Source organism: Coregonus lavaretus, assembly GCF_964263955.1.
Source record: "Coregonus lavaretus genome assembly, chromosome: 3".
Classification (NCBI taxonomy): Eukaryota; Metazoa; Chordata; class Actinopteri; order Salmoniformes; family Salmonidae; genus Coregonus; species Coregonus lavaretus.
In genome coordinates, this window is record NC_139990.1 from 80746591 (window position 1) to 80755065 (window position 8475).

The following is an 8475-nucleotide window of genomic DNA, read 5'->3' on the forward strand; positions in this document are numbered from 1 at the left end:
TTATTATTATTATAATTGGACTTTGTCCGCCACTTGGTTTGGTTTAAAGCTGAGGATGGGGAAATATAACCACTTGGTTTGGTATAAAGCTGAGGATGGTGAAATATAACCACTTGGTTTAGTATAAAGCTGAGGATGGAGAAATATAACCACCTGATTTAGTATAAAGCTGAGGATGGAGAAAAATAACCACTTGTTTTGGTAAAAAGCTGAGGATGGGAAATATAACCACCTGGTTTGGTATAAAGCTGAGAATGGGAAATATAACCACCTGGTTTTGTATAAAGCTGAGGATGGGGAAATATAACCACTTGGCTTGGTATGAAGCTGAGGATGGATCTGGGGAAATATAACCACTGGGTTTGGTATAAAGCTGAGGATGGGGAAATTTAACCACTTGGCTTGGTATGAAGCTGAGGATGGATCTGGGGAAATATAACCACTTGGTTTGGTATGAAAACAAGGATGGGTCTGGGGAAATATAACCACTTGGTTTGGTATGAAAACAAGGATGGGTCTGGGGAAATATAACCACTTGGTTTGGTATGAAAACAAGGATGGGTCTGGGGAAATATAACCACCTGGTTTGGAATAAAGTTCAGGATGGGGAAATATAACCACTTATTTTTTTATAAATCTGAGCAAGAGGAAATATAACCACTTGGTTTGGTATAAAGCTGAGGATGGGCCTGGGTTAATATCACCACTTGGTTTGGTATAAAGCTTTGGAAGGGGAAATATAACCACTTGGTTTGGTGTGATGTGAGAATGGGGAAATGTAACCACTTGGTTTGGTATAAAGCTGAGCATGGGGAAATATAACCACTTGGTTAGGTAAAAAGCTGAGGATAGGTGTGGGTTAATATAACCACTTGGTTTTGTATAAAGCTGATGATTTGGAAATGTAACAACCTGGTTTGATATAAAGCTGAGGATGGGGAAAAATAACCACTTGGTTTGGTATAAAGCTGAGGATGGAGAAATATAACCAATTGGTTTGTTATAAAGCTGAGGAAGGTGAAATTTAACCACTTGGTTTGGTATAAACCTGGCGATGGGAAAATATAACCACTTGGTTTGACAAAAAGCTGAGGATGGAGAAATATAACCACTTGGTTTAGTATAAAGCTGAGGATGGGTCTGGGGAAAAATTAATACTTTGTTTGGTATAAAGCTGAGGATGGATAAATATAACATTTTACATTTACATTTTAGTCATTTAGCAGATGCTCTTATCCAGAGCGACTTACAGTTAGTGAGTGCATACATTTTTCACTACCCCATGATGTCAAAGTGGAATTATGTTTTTCATTTTTATTAAAAAGCTGAAATGTCTTGAGTCAATAATTATTCAAGCCGTTTTTTATGTCAAGCCTAAATAAGTTCAGGAGTAAACATTTGCTTAACAAGTCATAAGTTGCATGGACTCACTGAGCACAATAATAGAGTTAAACATAATTTTTGAATGACTACCTCATCTCTGTACCCCACACATACAATTATCTGTAAGGTCCCTCAGTCGAGCAGTGAATTTCAAAACAGATTCAACCACAAAGACAAGGGAGGTTTTCCAATGCCTCGCAAAGGAGGGCAGCTATTGGTAGATGGGTAAAAAAAAAAAGCAGACATTGAATATCCCCTTTGAGTATGGTGAAGTTATGAATTACCCATTAGATTGTGTATCAATACACCCAGTCACTACAAAGATACAGGTGTCCTTCCTAACTCAGTTGCCGGAGAGGAATGAAACCACTCAGGGATTTCACCATGAGGCCAATGGTGAATTTAAAACAGTTACAATGTTGAAATGGCTGTGATAGGAGAAAACTGAGGATCGATCAACAACATTGTAGTTACTTCACAATACTAACCAAATTGACAGAGTGAAAAGGAGGAAGCCTGTATAAAATACAAATATTCCAAAACATGCATCCTGTTTGCAACAAGGCACTAAAGTAACACTAACAAAATGTGTCAAAGCAATACATTTTTGTCCTCAATACAAAGTGTTATGTTTGGAGCAAATCCAATACAACACATTACTAAATACCACTCTCCATATTTTCAAGCATAGTGGTGGCTGCATCATGTTATGGGTATGCTTGTAATCGGTAAGGACTGGGTAGTTAAGGATAAAAATAAACAGAATGGAGCTAAGTACAGGTAAAATCCTAGAGGAAAACCTGGTTGTCTGCTTTCCACCAGACACTGGGAGATGAATTCACCTTTCAGCAGGACAATAACCTAAAACACAAGGCCAAAGTGGCTTACCAAGAAGACAGTGAATGTTCCTGAGTGGCCGAGTTACAATCTATGCCAAGACCTGAAAATGGTTGTCTAGCAATGATCAACAAACAATTTGACAGAGCTTGAAGAATTTTGAAAAGCATAAAAATGGCAAACGTTGCACAATCCAGGTGTGGAAAGCTTAGACTTATCCAGAAAGACTCACAGTTGTAATTGCTGCCAAAGGTGCTTCTACAAAAGTATTTACTCAGGGGTATGCATACTTATTTAAATAAGAGATTTCATTTTCAATAAATGCTCAAACATTTCTAAAAACATGCATTCACTTTCTCATTATTGGGCAGATGGGTTAGAAAAAAATCAATTGAATCCATTTTGAATTCAGGCTGTAACAACAAAATATGGAATAAGTCAAGGGGTACAGTTGAAGTCAGAAGTTTACATACACCTTAGCCAAATATATTTAAACTCAGTTTCACAATTCCTGACATTTAATCCTAGTAAAAATTAATTCCCTGTCTTAGGTCAGTTAGGATCACCACTTTATTTTAAGAATGTGAAATGTCAAAATAATAGTAGAGAGAATTATTTCTTTCAGCTTTTATTTCTTTCATCACATTCCCAGTGGGTCAGACGTTTACATACACTCTATTAGTATTTGGTAGCATTGCCTTTAAATTGTTTAATTTGGGTCAAACGTTTCAGGTAGCCTTCCACAAGCTTCCAACAATACGTTGGGTGAATTTTGGCCCATTCCTCTTGACAGAGCTGGTGTGACTGAGTCAGGTTTGTAGGCCTCCTTGCTCGCACACCCTTTTTCGGTTCTGCCAACACATTTTCTATAGGATTGAGGGCTTTGTGATGGCCACTCCAATACCTTGACTTTGTTGTCCTTAAGCCATTTTGCCACAACTTTGGAAGTATGATTGGGGTCATTGTCCATTTGGAAGACCCATTTCCGACCAAGCTTTAACTTCCTGACTGATGTCTTGAGATGTTGCTTCAATATATTCACAATTTTCCTTCCTCATGATGACATCTATTTTGTGAAGTGCACCAGTCCCTCCTGCAGCAAAGCACCCCCACAGCATGATTCTGCCACCCCTGTGCTTCACGGTTGGGATGGTGTTCTTCGGCTTGCAAGCTGCCCCCGTTTTCCTCCAAACATAACGATGGACATTATAGCCAAACAGTTCTATTTTTGTTTCATCAGACCTGAGGACATTTCTCCAAAAAGTATGATCTTTGTTCCCATGTGCAGTTGCAAACCGTAGTCTGGCTTTTTTATGGCGGTTTTTGAGCAGTGGCTTCTTCCTTGCTGAGCGGCCTTTCAGGTTATGTCGATATAGAACTCGTTTTATACTTTTGTACCTATTTCCTCCAGCATCTTCACAAGGTCCTTTGCTGTTGTTCTGGGATTGATTTGCACTTTTCACACCAAAGTACGTTAATCTCAAGGAGACAGAACGCGTCTCCTTCCTGAGCAGTATGACGGCTGCGTGGTCCCATGGTGTTTATACTTGCATACTATTGTTTGTACCAATTGTTTGTAACCAATTGGCTTGGCATAAAGCTTAGGATTGGAAAAAATAACCACTTGGTTTGGAATGTTGTGAGAATGGAGAAATATAACCACTCTGTTTGGTATAAAGCTGAGGATGGGAAAATATAACCACTTGGTTAAGTATAAAGCTTTGGAAGTTGGTTATTATAGCAGCTTAGTAATGTAAGGCCTTGGTTATTCTACTGGTTATTATATCACCATAGTAATGGAAGGCCTTGGTTATTCTACAGGTTATTATAACAGCATAGTAATGGAAGGCCTTGGTTATTCTACTGGTTATAATAGCAGCACAGTAATGGAAGGCCTTGGTTATTCTACTGGTTATTATAGCAGCATAGTAATGGAAGGCCTTGGTTATTATACTGGTTAATATATCAGGATAGTAATGGAAGGCCTTGGTTATTCTACTGGTTATCATAGCAGCATAGTAATGGAATGCCTTGGCTATTCTACAGGTTATTATAGCAGCATAGTAATGGAAGGCCTTGGTTATTCTACTGGTTATTGTAGCAGCATAGTAATGAAAGGCCTTGGTTATTCTACTGGTTATTATAGCAGCATAGTAATGGAAGGAATTGGTTATTATACTGGTTATTATATCACCATAGTAATGGAAGGCCTTGGTTATTCTACTGGTTATTATAGAAGCATGGTAATGGAAGGCCTTGGTTATTCTACAGGTTATTATAGCAGCATAGTAATGGAAGGCCTTGGTTATTCTACTGGTTATTATATCACCATAGTAATGGAAGGCCTTGGTTATTCTACAGGTTATTATAGCAGCATAGTAAAGGAAGGCCTTGGTTATTCTACTGGTTATTATATCAGCATAGTAATGGAAGGCCTTGGTTATTCTACTGGTTATTATAGCAGCATAGTAATGGAAGGCCTTGGTTATTCTACTGGTTATTATATCACCATAGTAATGTAAGGCCTTGGTTATTCTACTGGTTATTATATCACCATAGTAATGGAAGGCCTTGGTTATTGTACTGGTTATTATAGCAGCCTAGTAATGGAAGGCATTGGTTATTCTACTTGTTATTATATCACCATAGTAATGGAAGGCCTTGGTTATTCTATTGGTTATTATAGCAGCATAGTATTGGAAGGCCTTGGTTATTCTACTGATTATTATATCACCAAAGTAATGGAAGGCCTTGGTTATTCTACTGGTTATTATAGCAGCATAGTAATGGAAGGCCTTGGTTATTCTAATGGTTATTATATCACCATAGTAATGGAAGTCCTTGGTTATTCTAATGGTTATTATAGCAGCATAGTAATGAAAGTCCTTGGTTATTCTACTGGTTATTATAGCAGCATAGTAATGGAAGGCCTTGGTTATTCTCCTGGTTATTATATCAGCATAGTAATGGAAGGCCTTGGTTATTCTACTGGTTATTATATCAGCATAGTAATGGAAGGCCTTGGTTATTCTACAGGTTATTATATCAGCATAGTAATGGAAGGCCTTGGTTATTCTACAGGTTATTATAGCAGCATAGTAATGGAAGGCCTTGGTTATTCTACTTGTTATTATAGCAGCATAGTAATGGAAGGCCTTGAATATTCTACTGGTTATTATATCACTATAGTAATGGAAGGCCTTGGCTATTCTACAGGTTATTATAGCAGCATAGTAATGGAAGGCCTTGGTTATTCTACTGGTTATTATAGCAGCATAGTAATGGAGTCCTTGATTATTCTACTGGTTATTATATCACCATAGTAATGGAAGTCCTTGGTTATTCTACTGGTTATTATAGCAGCATAGTAATGGAAGGCCTTGGTTATTCTACTGGTTATTATAGCAGCATAGTAATGGAAGGCCTTGGTTATTCTACTGGTTATTATAGCAGCATAGTAATGGAAGGCCTTGGTCATTCTACTGGTTATTATATCACCATAGTAATGGAAGGCCTTGGTTATTCTACTGGTTATTATAGCAGCATAGTAATGGAAGGCCTTGGTTATTATACTGGTTATTATAGCAGCATAGTAATGGAAGTCCTTGGTTATTCTACTGGCTATTATATCAGCATAGTAATGGAAGGCCTTGGTTATTCTACTGGTTATTATATCACCATAGTAATGGAAGGCCTTGGTTATTGTACTGGTTATTATAGCAGCCTAGTAATGGAAGGCCTTGGTTATTCTACTGCTTATTATATCACCATAGTAATGAAAGGCCTTGGTTATTCTACTGGTTATTATAGCAGCATAGTAATGGAAGGCCTTGGTTATTCAACTGGTTATTATATCACCATAGTAATGGAAGGCCTTGGTTATTCTACTGGTTATTATATCACTATAGTAATGGAAGTCCTTGGTTATTCTACTGGTTATTATAGCAGCATAGTAATGGAAGGCCTTGGTTATTCTACTGGTTATTATATCACCATAGTAATGGAAGGCCTTGGTTATTCTACTGGTTATTATATCAGCATAGTAATGGAAGGCCTTGGTTATTCTACTGCTTATTATATCAGCATAGTAAAGAAAGGCCTTGGTTATTCTACTGGTTATTCCAGCATTATTACTAGACAGTCAACACTGTACCTCTCTCTCCAAGCACTAGCCACATCCTCCTGAACTACTCACTCAGATTCTGATGAAATATTATACATTACAATAGCTGCCTCTTATGGAGGGCTCCCCGCTAATATTATAGTCTAGGATCATCATCATCATCATCATCATCATCATCATCATCATCATCATCATCATCAGCAGCAGCAGCAGCATCATCAGCATCAGCATCTTCATCATCATTATCATCTTCATCTTCATCTTCATCTTCATCATCTTCATCATCTTCATCTTCATCACCATCATCATCATCATCATCATCTTCTTCATCATCTTCATCATCATAGTCATTAGTCATCATCATCATCATATGGGATGATTAGAATAATATGGATGCATTTAAAATGTTATATCAGATAAAAATGTAACTATGGTGTTTAGTACCGCTCCAAAATGACAATCACTTGACAATAGGTTCTGAAGATAAAGTAAGCTGGCCATTCTGCTTGACAGAGAATAATACATGAATGTGGTTTGTATGCTTTATTAAGTCCTTATATAGGTACTTTCATACCAGATAAGTTGTAATATGTATGTTTATTTTGACAAAAGGACAAAGAAACCTTTATACATGACAATGTCAAAATGTACTAAAACACTCCAAAAACCATTGGAATATGTCTCCAGTATGTAGTTTAGAGTGGCTAAAACTGGATTAGAGAAGGAATGTTAAGACCATAAAACAATACATTCTTAGTCAAAATCTAATCTAAACCCTCCGCAGAATTAAATATATTTTCATATTAGTGTTGAAAAATAGATGGAGTTGGGGACAGTAAAGGTGTTGTATTCAATATATGGGCTTTCATGTGCTAAATGGAATGTTATTCATATCTGAGTGCACAGTGTTTTGGGGTTATTCTGCAGGACTGGCTTCCTCTACCATGGGACCCCATTCCTTTTACTGAGAGCCGTTTGAGAAAATCTCAACAGACCTTGATACAATTACTGAACCTTCCTCTCTCCATCTTGTCTCTCATGCCCCCCCCTCTCGCCCCCCCTGGCCCTGCTACAGACCTCACGGGGGAATAGCAGCGACTATTCAGAAGAAGATTTGGTCAGTCAGGCATCAAATGTAGGCCTCTTCTCACACATTCGCTGCCGTGGCGGCGGCATCAGGGGACCTGGATTGTGCCTTTTCACACACTCCTCTCAGCAGACTCAAAAACCCTCAGCCCGGGGAAGAGAGGAGGAGAGAGAGAGAGAAGAGATAGAGAGAGAACGAGAAAGAGAGAGGGAGAGGGAGAGGGAGAGAAAAAGAGAGAGAGAGAGACAGAGAAAGAGAGAGAGATGGATAGAGAGAGTGAGAGAGAGAGATGGATAGAGAGAGAGAGAGAGAGAGAGAGAGAGAGAGAGAGAGAGAGAGAGAGAGAGAGAGAGAGAGACTTGACTTTTTGTGTTTCTTTAATGATACATCCTCATTTCATTAAAACCTCATCCCCCTTCAAAAAGCAAATATCCCCTGTGATGCATACTCACCTTACTCCATGATACAAAACAACACCACACATCACAATAACCAAAACCTCACCACTTCTACAACGGTATATCCAACCCATTCTCCCCAGCTGTACAGACGGCCCCCATGACACACCATATCTCCTGAAACATCTCTACACTTTTTATAACTCAAATTCCACCCTCAGGCACACAGAGACCATCCCATTAAATAATAAGAAAGGGTCTGTTATCCCCCCACCTTTGACCCTGTTCCTCCTTGTTAGCCGAATAGCCAACTTTGCCTGAGCAAACTGAAAATTCAACAACACACATTTGGCCTTTTCCTTATTCGAAATCGTGTACCCCATTATAAACATCCCGACAGTAAACTCCACCTCCAACCTCTCACACAGACATTTCAACAGAGACATTAATGGCATTAACTTGGCGCACACAGAAAACACATGATGCACAGTTTCACTCATGACACAGAAAGGACACCCCTGTCCGACTCCCGGGTCGACCCTTGCCAACCAGCTGTTGAACCCTCTACTGGAGGTCCCCTGAACTCTTTGGTACTGGGAGTTTGTAGAGCCCCCTCCATCTAAAACCCACCATACTCTCTGTCCCAC